Source organism: Heptranchias perlo, chromosome 42 (assembly GCF_035084215.1).
Source record: "Heptranchias perlo isolate sHepPer1 chromosome 42, sHepPer1.hap1, whole genome shotgun sequence".
In the NCBI taxonomy this organism is placed as follows: Eukaryota; Metazoa; Chordata; class Chondrichthyes; order Hexanchiformes; family Hexanchidae; genus Heptranchias; species Heptranchias perlo.
The window spans coordinates 2,702,876-2,713,809 of NC_090366.1; positions in this window are offsets into that span (position 1 = coordinate 2,702,876).

A 10,934-nucleotide genomic window follows, 5' to 3' on the forward strand; every position below is an offset into this window, starting at 1 on the left:
TGGTAGGGTGGTAAATAGCGGGGAGGATAGCCTCAGTCTGCAGGACGATATAGATGGGTTGGTCAGATGGGCGGAACAGTGGCAAATGGAATTTAACCCGGAAAAGTGCGAGGTGATGCACTTTGGAGGGACTAACAAGGCAAGGGAATACGCAATAAATGGGAAGACCCGAGGCAAGACAGAGGGTCAGAGGGATCTTGGTGTGCAAGTTCACAGATCCTGAAGGCGGCGGAACAGGTAGATAAGGTGGTAAAGAAGGCATATGGGATACTTGCCTTTATTAGACGAAGCATAGAATATAAGAGCTACGAGGTTATGATGGAGCTGTATAAAACACTGGTTAGGCCACAGCTGGAGTACTGTGTGCAGTTCTGGTCGCCGCACGACAGTAAGGATGTGATCGCTTTGGAGAGGGTGCAGAGGATATTCACCAGGATGTTACCAGGGCTGGAGCGCTTCAGCTATGAAGAGAGACTGGGAAGATTGGGTTTGTTTTCCTTGGAGCAGAGGAGGCTGAGGGGGGACATGATTGAGGTGTACAAAATTATGAGGGGCACAGATAGGATGGATACTAAGGAGCTTTTCCCTTCGTTGAGGGTTCTATAACAAGGGGGCATAGATTCAAGGTAAAAGGCGGGAGGTTTAGAGGGGATTTGAGAAAGAACTTTTTCACCCAGAGGGTGGTTGGAGTCTGGAACTCACTGCCTGGGAGGGTTGTAGAGGCAGGAACCCTCACAACATTCAAGAAGCATTTGGATGAGCACTTGAAATGCCATAGCATACAAGGTTACGGACCAAATGCTGGAATATGCGATTAGATTAGACTGGGCTTGATGGCCGGCGCGGACACGATGGGCCGAAGGGCCTCTATCCGTGCTGAATAACTCTATTCAGAACGAATGGGACGTGCGGGTTGAGGATGTTCGATTGCTGCCCACACACGTGATTTTGAAACTCTGATTTTTGCCCCACAAAACCAGGGTTGATTGGAAAGTATATACCGATACCTGAACAGAAAGAACCCGAACATGTTCTTCAAACAGCCCAACACACTCACTGTTCCCAGAACCACAGCCGCCCTTCTCTCGGTGCAATATTTACTTTCCAGCTTCTCACAACAAATGGCCACAAAATGTCAAAGGTGAAAGAAACGGTGAACCAGACAGAGCAGTCTGTGGCCGCGAAAAGCAAGACGGCGTGGATATTACACACTGGGGTTGAGTCCAGGAACTGAAAATGAAGCTGATAAGCAATCGGAATCTACCTGAGTATCAGATCAGTGATAACGACCAGTAGATCTCCCACTGTCATGGCAACTAGGTACCGAGTGACACATTTAGAGAGAGCGCACTTTCGCCGAGAGATGATCATAATCGTCAATAGGTTAACTCTAAAGAAGGGAAGCAAACATGGAAATTATACATCAGGCTGGGATCCATTGAAAATATTAGAACAGTCTCTGGATCCCCTCTTAGCACTATTACTGTCTCTGGATCCCCTGTATTAGTATCGTCTCTGGACCGCAGTAATTATTAGTACTCCCTCTGGAATGGTACTCCCTAATCTGTGGCTCACCTGTAAATATTTATCCCGTCTCTGGGCCACCTGTAAATATTAGTACATCACTGCATCCCATGTAAATATTATCAGATCACTGGAGCCCCTATAAATATTGGTACCTTCTCTGGATCCCCTGTAAATATTAAGGTGATCTATGGATCCCCTGTAAACATTGTAATGATCTCTGGATCCTCTGTAAATATTAATATCGACCCTCGATTCCGTGAGTATTATTACCGTCTCTGGGCCCCCGTATATATTATTACCATATCCGGATCACCTTTAAATATTAGTAATGACTCTCGATCGCCACTAAATATTAGCACCTTCCCTGTATCCCCGAGAACTAATAGTACCTTCTCTGGTTCCCCCTAAATATTAGTACCTTCACTGGATCCCCTGTAAATATTACTACCTTCTCTGGATACCCTGTCAATACTCGTAATATCTCTGGATCCCCAGTAAATATTAGTACAGTTTCTGGAGCCCCTGGAGATATTAGCACTGTCTCTGAATTCCCTGTCATTACTAAGACTGTCTCTGGATAGCCAGTAATTATTGGCACCTTCTCTGGATCCCCAGCAAGTATTAGTGCATCCGTTGGAAATAAAAGTAACTCATGTGAATCCCCTGTAAATATTAGTACATTTTCCGGATCGCGTTTAAATTTTGTGTCGTCCTTGGAATGCATGTTAATATTAGTAACACCTCCGGATCCAGTGTAAATATTAATACCATATTTGAATCCCCTGTAAATATTAGTACCGCCTCTGGAAGCCTTATAAATATTCGTACTGTCTCTGGATCCCCAGTAAATATTAGCACGGTCTCAGGATACCCTATAAATATTAACACTGTCTCAGGATCTGCTGTAATCTTACTACTGCCTCAGGATCCACTATAAATATTAGGAAGGACTCAGGATTCCCTGTTAATATTAGTACCGACTCTGTATCAGTAAGTTATCTTGATCCCCTGAAGGGGAAGTATTGAACAAGAGTGACAGGGGGATTGGAACCTGAGCGCGGAGTCAGAAGAGAATGAAGTTGAGAGCAGCAAGAGAGGGGAAGACCCAGCTGAAATCTACAATACAAATAGTGCACACAGTTGTTCAAGAACAAGTGAAAGGGAAAAGCGTAGAGCAGCGGAAAGAAAGTGTACTTTAGGCACGACAGATAAAATAAAAACTAGAAGGCGTAAGGCGATTAACCCGGCATCAAAGCTGTGGCAGGGGGTTGGGAACCTGAGCAGGGAGACAGAGGAAAGGAGTAAAAGGTGAAGTGTTAAAAAAGGAAAAAGCAGGAACCAAGTGTCACAAAACATATTTGAAAGTTCTTTATCTGAATGCGCGTCGCTTTCAGAACAAAATGGACCAGGTAACAGCACAAATAACTATGTATGGGTATGATCATGTGGTCATTACAGAAACATGGCTGCAGGGTGACAACGAAAGGAATTAAATATGCCAGGGTATTTAAAAATCAGGAAGGACAGGCAGGAATGAAGGGGAGGTGGGGTGGCTATGTTAATAAAGCAAGGAATCAATGTAATACAGAGAAATGATATTGGGACAAAGGATCAGGATAATGAAACAGTATGGGTGGAGATAAGGAATAATAATAATATTTCCACTCTGCTGGAAGAAATATTAACCAGGAAATAGTCGGGGCATGTAATAAGTGAACAGCTATAATTATGGGGGATTTTAACTATCATATTAACTGGACATATCAAATTGGGCATGGCAGCCTTGAGGAAGAGTTTATTGAGTGTATCAGGGATGGATTTCTTGAGCAATATGTAACTGATCCTACAAGGGGGCAAGAAACATTGAACCTGGTCCTGTGTAATGAGCCAGGATTAGTTAATAATGTCCGAGTTCAGTATCCACTTGGAATGAGTGACCATAACATGGTTACATTCCATATCTAATTCGAAGGTGAGAAGGTTGTTTCTCAAACAAGCCTACTGAGCTTGAATAAAGGAGACTATGATGGTATGAGAGCGGAATTGATTGATTAAAGTGGACTGGGAAAATAGATTAAAGGGTAAGACGGTACATGAGCAGTGGTGTTGATTTAAGGAGTTATTTTACAAATTTCAAAAAATATATATTCCACTGAGGAAAAAAGGGTCGAAAAGAAATGACAGCCATCCGTGGCTAAGTAAAGAAATTAAGGATAGTATCCGACTTAAAACAAGGACATATAAGGTAGCTAAACTTAGTGGGTGGATAGAAGATTGGGAAGACTTGAAAATACAGCAAAAAGTAACGAAAGGATTGATTAAGAAAGGGAAGATAGATTATGAATATAAATTAGCAAAAAATATAAAAAAACAGATAGCAAGAGTTTCCATAGTTATATAAAAAGAAAAAGGGTGGCTAAGGTAAACGTAGGTCCCTTCGAGGATGAGACCGGGAAATTAATGGTGGGAAACATGGAGATGGCAAAAATGCTGAACAAATATTTTGTTTCAGTCTTTATGGTGGAGGACACTAAGAATATCCCAACACTGGACAAACAGGGGGCTCCAGTGGGGGGAGGAGCTAAATACGATTAAAATCACTAAGGAATTGGTACTCAGTAAATTAATGGGACTCACTGAGGATAAATCCCCTGGACCTGATGGCTTACATCTTCGGGTCTTGAGCGAAGTGGCAGTAGGGATTGTGGATGCTTTGGTAATAATTTTCCGAAATTCTCTGGACTCGGCAAAGGGCCCGACAGATTGGAAAACTGCTAATGTAATACCCATATTTCAAAAGGGTAGTCGACAGAAGGGTGGAAATTATAGACCAGTTCGCCTAACATCTGTGGTGGGTAAAATTTGGGAGTCTATTATTAAGGAGACAGTAGCGGAACATTTGGATAAACATAATTTAATCCGAAAGAATCAGCATGGCTTTACGAAGGGGAAGTCATGTCTGACAAATTTGCTTGAGTACTTTGAGGCCAAAAAGTACATGGTGGATCAAGGGGGGACCAGTGGACGTCGTGTATTTAGACTTCCAGAAGGCATTCGACAAGGTGCCACATAAAAGATTATTGCTCAAGATAAAGAATCACTGGATTGGGGGTAATATTCTGGCATGGGTGGAGGATTGGTTATCTAACAGGAAGCAGAGAGTTGGGATAAATGGTTCATTCTCGGACTGGCAACCAGTGGCCAGTGGTGCTCCGCAGGGGTCGGTGCTGGGGCACCAATTCTTTACAATCTATATTTATGATTTGGAGGAGGGGACCGAGTGTAACATATCAAAGTTTGCAGATGATACAAAGATGGGAGGGAAAGTAGAGAGTGAGGAGGACCTAAAAAACCTACAAGCGGATATCGACAGGCTGGGTGAGTGGGCGTAGATTTGGCAGATGCAATACAATATTGGAAAATGTGATGTTATGCACTTTGGCAATAAAAATCAGAGAGTGAGTTATTATCATAATGGCCAGAAACTTGAATGTGCTGCAGTACAAAGGGATCTGGGGGTCCTCGTGCAAGAAAATCAAAAAGTTAGTATGCAGGTGCAGCAGATGATCAAGAAGGCCAACGGAAAGTTGGCTTTTATTGCTCGGGGTACAGAATATAAAAACAGGGAGGTATTGCTGCAGTTATATAAGATATTGGTGAGTCTGCACCTGGAATACTGCTTACAGGTTTGGTGTACATACTTAAGAAAGTACATACTTGCTCTCGAGGCAGTACAAAGAAGATTCACTCGGTTAATCCCGGGGATGAGGGGGTGGACATATGAGGAGAGGTTGAGTAGATTGGGACTCTACTCATTGGAGTTCAGAAGGTTGAGAGGCGAACTTATTGAATCATATAAGATTGTGAAGGGGCTTGATCGGGTGGATCCGCTAAGGATATTCCAAAGGATGCCCCTAGAACCACGGGGCATAATCTTAGAATAATGGGCTGCTCTTTCAAAACTGAGATGAGGAGAAACTTCTTCACTCAGAGGGTAGTAGGTCTGTGGAATTTGCTGCCCGAGGAAGCGGTGGAAGCTACATCATTAAATAAATTTAAAACAGAAATAGACAGTTTCCGAGAAGTAAAGGGAATTAGTGGTTACTTGGAGCTGGCAGGAAATTGGATATGAATTTAGATTTGAGGTTAGGATCAGATCAGCCATGATCTTATTGAATGGCGGAGCAGGCTCGAGGGGCTGTTTGGCCTACTCCTGCTCCTATTTCTTATGTTCTTATGTTCTCAGATATTATCACGATCTCTCGATCCCTCTGTAAATTTTAGTACCATCTCTGGATCCCCTGTAAATATTAGTACTGTCCCTGGATCCTCTTTAAATATTAGTACTCTCTCTGGATCCCTGTAAATATTAGCACTGTCTCTGGATCACCCATAATTAATAAAATATTTTGTAAATATTATTATGACCTCTGGATCCCCTGTCAATATTGGGACGAACTCTGGATGACTTGTAAATATTAATATCATCCATGGATTCCCTGCCCTTTAAAGATTAGTAGCGACTCTGGGTCCCCTGTAAATGTTAGTACCGATTCTGGATCCACTGCAAATGTTAGTACCGACTCAGGATCCCCTGTAAATATTAGCACTGTCTCAGGATGCCCTGTAAATATTAGTAGTGTCTCTGGATCCCCTGTAAATATTAGTACCACCTCTGGATCCCCTGTGAATATTAGTACCGCCTTTGGATCCACCTGCAAATATTAGTACTATGTCTAGATCCGCTGAAAATATTATTGCCATCTCTGGATCCACCTGCAAATATTAGCAACTTCTCTTGATCCCCTGAAGATATTAGCACGATCTCTGGATCCTCTGTAAATATTAGTACCGTCTCTGGATCTCCTGTAAATATAAGAACCAATCTCCGAACACGTTGTAAATATTTGTATGATCTCGGGATCTCCCTGTAAAAATTAATATCGTCTGTAGATACCCTGTAAGAATTTGTACAGTTTCAGGATCTGTGTCAGTTCTGATCACCACATTGCAGGAAGTACATAATTGAACTAGAGAGAGTACAGAGGAGATTTACGAGGATGTTGCCAGGACTGGATAATTTTAGCTGTGAGGAAAGATTGGATTGGCTGGGGTTGTTCTCTTTGGAACAGGGGAGGCAGACATTTGATTTAATGGAGGTGTTCAAAATTATGAGGGTCTCCGATAGAGTGGCTAGGAGGACCTATTTCCCTTAGCAGAGAGGTCAATAACCAGGGGACATAGATTTAAAGTAATTAGTAGATGGATTAGAGGGTGGTGGGGGTCTGGAAATCACTGCCTGGAAGGGTGGTAGACGCAGAAACCCTCAACTCATTTAAAAAGTATTTGGATGTGCACCTGAAGTGCCGTGACCTACAGGGCTATGGACCAAGTGCCAGAAAGTGGGATTTGCTGGTTGGCTCATTTTCAGCTGCGCAGACACAATGGGCCGAATGGCCTCCTTCTGTGCCGTAAATTTTCTATCATTCAATGGATCACCTTTAAATATTATTACCGTCTCCTGATACACATGTAAATATTATTATGACCTCTGGATTCCCTTTCAATATTGGCACGAAATCTGGATCACCTGTAATTATTACTAACATCTCTGGATCCCTGGTAAATATTAGTATCATCCATGGATTCCCTGTAAATATTAGTACCGCCTCTGGATCCCCTGTAAATATTAGTACTGCCGCTGGATCCCCTGTCAATATTAGTACCACCTCTCGATCCCCTGTCAATATTAGTACCGCCTCTGGATACACTGTAAATATTAAACCCCCTCCAGGTCACCTCTATATGTAAGTGCCGTCTCTGGACCACCTCTAATATTAACATGAACTCTGGATCAAATGTAAATGATAGTATCATCTGTGGATCTAAATATTAGTTCAGTTTCTGGAACACCTTTAAATATTAGTACAGTCAACGGATCACCTGTAAATATTAGCAACTCCTCTGGATCCCCTGTAAATATTAGTACCTCGTCTGGATTCACTGTAAATATTAATACCGCCTCTGGATCCGCTGTAAATATTAGTACTGCATCTGGATCCCCTGTAATTATTAGTAAGGCCTCTGAATCCGCTGTTAATAATTGTACCGCCTCTGGATCCCCTGAAAATATCATTGCTGCCATTGGATCCATTGTGAATATTCTTACCACCACTGGTTCCCCTCTATATATTAGTGATGTATCTGAATCGCTGTAAATATTAGTGCTGCCACTGGATCCCCTGTCAATATTAGTACCACCTCTGGATCACCTGAAGGTATCAGTGCTGCCATTGGATCCCCTGTGAATATTCGTACCGCCACTGGTTCCCCTCTAAACATTAGTGATGTATCTGGATCCCTGTAAATATTAATAACCCTTCCGGATCTCCTCTATATATAAGTGCCGTCTCTGCATCACCTGTAATATTAACTTGAACTCTGGATCCAATGTAAATGCGAGTATCATCTGTGGATCCAAATATTATTTCAGTTTCTAGATCACCTGAAAATATTAGTACAGTCAATGGATACTTTGGATCACCTGTCAATAGTAGTATTGTCTGTTGATCCCCTTTAACTATTAATACTGTCACTGGAACCCCTGTAAAGATTTGCACAGTGCCTGGAACCGCTGTTATTATTAGTAACATCTTTGGATCCACTGTAAATAATAGAAAACTTTCTGGAACCCCTATAATTATTAGTATCACCTCTGGATCTCCTGTAAATATTAGCACCTTCTTTAGATCCACTGAAAGTATAAGTACCTTTCTGGATCCACTGTTAATATTAGTACCATCTCTGCACGCCCTGTAAATATTATTAGAGTTTCAGGATTACCCGCCAAATATTAATACCATCTCTGGAGGCTGTGCACATATCAGCACAAACCCCGGATCCCCTGTAAATACGAGTGTCATCTCTGGATCACATGTAAATATTGGTGCTATCTCAGGATCCCCTGTAAAGTTTAATACCGATTCAGGATCCCCTGTAAATATTAGTATTGTCTCTGGATCCCCTTTGAATGTTAGTACGGTCTCTGGATACCCTGTAAATATTAGTATGGTCTCTGGATCCCCTGTAAATATTTGTGGGATCTCAGGATCCCCTGTAAATATTAGTGCGATCAATAGATCCCCTTTAAATATTAGTGCGATCTCTGGATCTCCTGTAAATATTAGTAACTCCTCTGGATCCCCTGTAAATTTTAGTACCGTCTCGGGATCCCCAGTGAATATTTGTGTCTTCTCTGCATCCACTGTAAATAATAGTACCGTCTCTGGATCCCCTGTAAATATTTGTAACATCTCTGGATCCACTGTAAATATTAGAACCGTCTCTGGATCCGCTGCAAATATAAATGCCTTCCCTGGATCCCCTGTAAATATTAGGACTGCGTCTGGATCCACTGTAAATATTTGTACCATCTCTGAATCTCCTGTAAATATTAGCACCTTCTTACATCCACTGAAAGTATACGCACCTTATCTGGATCCATTGTAAATGTAAGTGCCATATCTGGATCCACTGTAAATATTAGTAGTTTCTCTGCACTCCCTGTAAATATTATTAGAGTTTCAGGATTACCCGCCAAATATTAATACAATCTCTGGATGCTGTGCAATTATTAGCACAAACCCCGGATCCACTGTAAATAGTAGTGTTATCTCTGGATCAAATATAAATGTTGGTGCGATCTCAGGATCCCCTGTAATTTTAATACCGATTCAGGATCTGCTATAAATATTAGTATGGTCTCTGGATCCCCTTTAAATATTAGTACGATCTCTGGATCCCCTTTAAATATTAGTACGCTCTCTGGATCCCCTACAAATATTAGTGCGATCTCAGGATCCCCTGTAAATATCCGTACGATCTCTGGATACCCTGTGAATATTAGTGCGATCTCAGGATCCCCTGTAAATATTAGTACCACCTCTGGATCCCCTGTAAATATTAGCACCGTCTCGGAATCCCCTGTGAATATTTTTGCCTTCTCTGCATCCACTGTAAATAACAGTACCGTCTCCGGATCCCCTGTAAATATGTGTAACATCTCTGGATCCCCTGTAAATATTAAAACCGTTTCTGGATCCCCTGTAAATATAAGTGCCTTCTCTGGATCCTCTGTAAATATTAGTACAATCTCTGGATTCCCTGTAAATATTAGCACCTTCTCTGGATCCCTTGCAATTACAATTACCATCTCTGGATCCCATATCAGTATTGATACCATCCCTCGATCCCTATGTAAATATTAATTCGGTCTCTGGTTGCCCGGTAACCCTACCCCGAACCCTAACTTGGGTACTTAATTGGCTAAGCGATCGGAGGCATTCAGCAGTGGTGAACGAATGCATTTCCGACTGAAGCGAAGTATACAGTGGGGTCCCCCAGGGGTCGGTATGAGGGCCATCGCTTCTCTTGTTGAATATAAATGACCTGGGTTTGGGTAGAGGGAGTACAATTTCGAAGTTTGCAGATGATACAAAACTTGGCAACATAGTAAGTAGTGAGGAGGATAGCAGCAGACTTCAGGAGGACTGAGACAGACTGGTGAAATGGGCAGACACATGGCAGATGCAATTTAATGCGGATAAGTGTGAAGTGATGCAATTTGGGCGGAACAACAAGGAGAGGCAGTATAATCTAAATGGTACTATTTTGAGGGGGCTGCAAGACCAGAGGGGCCTCGGGTGTATATTCACAAATCACTGAAGGTGGCAGGGCAAGTCGATAAGGTGGTTAAGAAGGCGTATGGGCTAATTGGCTTTGTAAATAGGGGCATTGAATGGAAAGGCAGTCATACTAAACCATTTCAAAACACCGCTTAGGCCTCAGCTGGAGTTTTGTGTACAATTCTGGGCACCACACTTTAAGAAGGACGTCAAGACCATAGAGAGGGTGCAGAAGAGATTTACGAGAATGGTACCAGGGATGAGGGACTTCAGTTATGTGGAGAGATTGGAAAAGCTAAGATTGTTCTCAGAGAAGAGTAGTTTAAGGGGATTCCTGATAGGTGTGTTCAAAATTATGGGGGGTTTTGATCGAGCAAGTAGGGAGAAACTGTTTCCCCTGGCAAGTGGATCGGTAACCAGACGTCATAGATTAAAAATAATTGGGAAAAGAACGAGATGGGAAATGAGGAGTGATTTTTTCATAAAGGGGGTTTTTAAGATCTGGAACGCACTCCCTGAAAGGGTGGTGGAAGCACATTCCATAGGAAATTTGAAATGGCAATTGGACATGTACTTGAAGAGGATTAATTTGCAGGTGTATGGCGAAAAATCTGGGGTGTGGGATTAAATTGGACAGCTCTTTCAAAAATCTGGCACGGGCACGATGGGCTGATTGGCCTCCTCATGTACTGTAGGATCCTATGAAAGAAACCAATCAAGTTA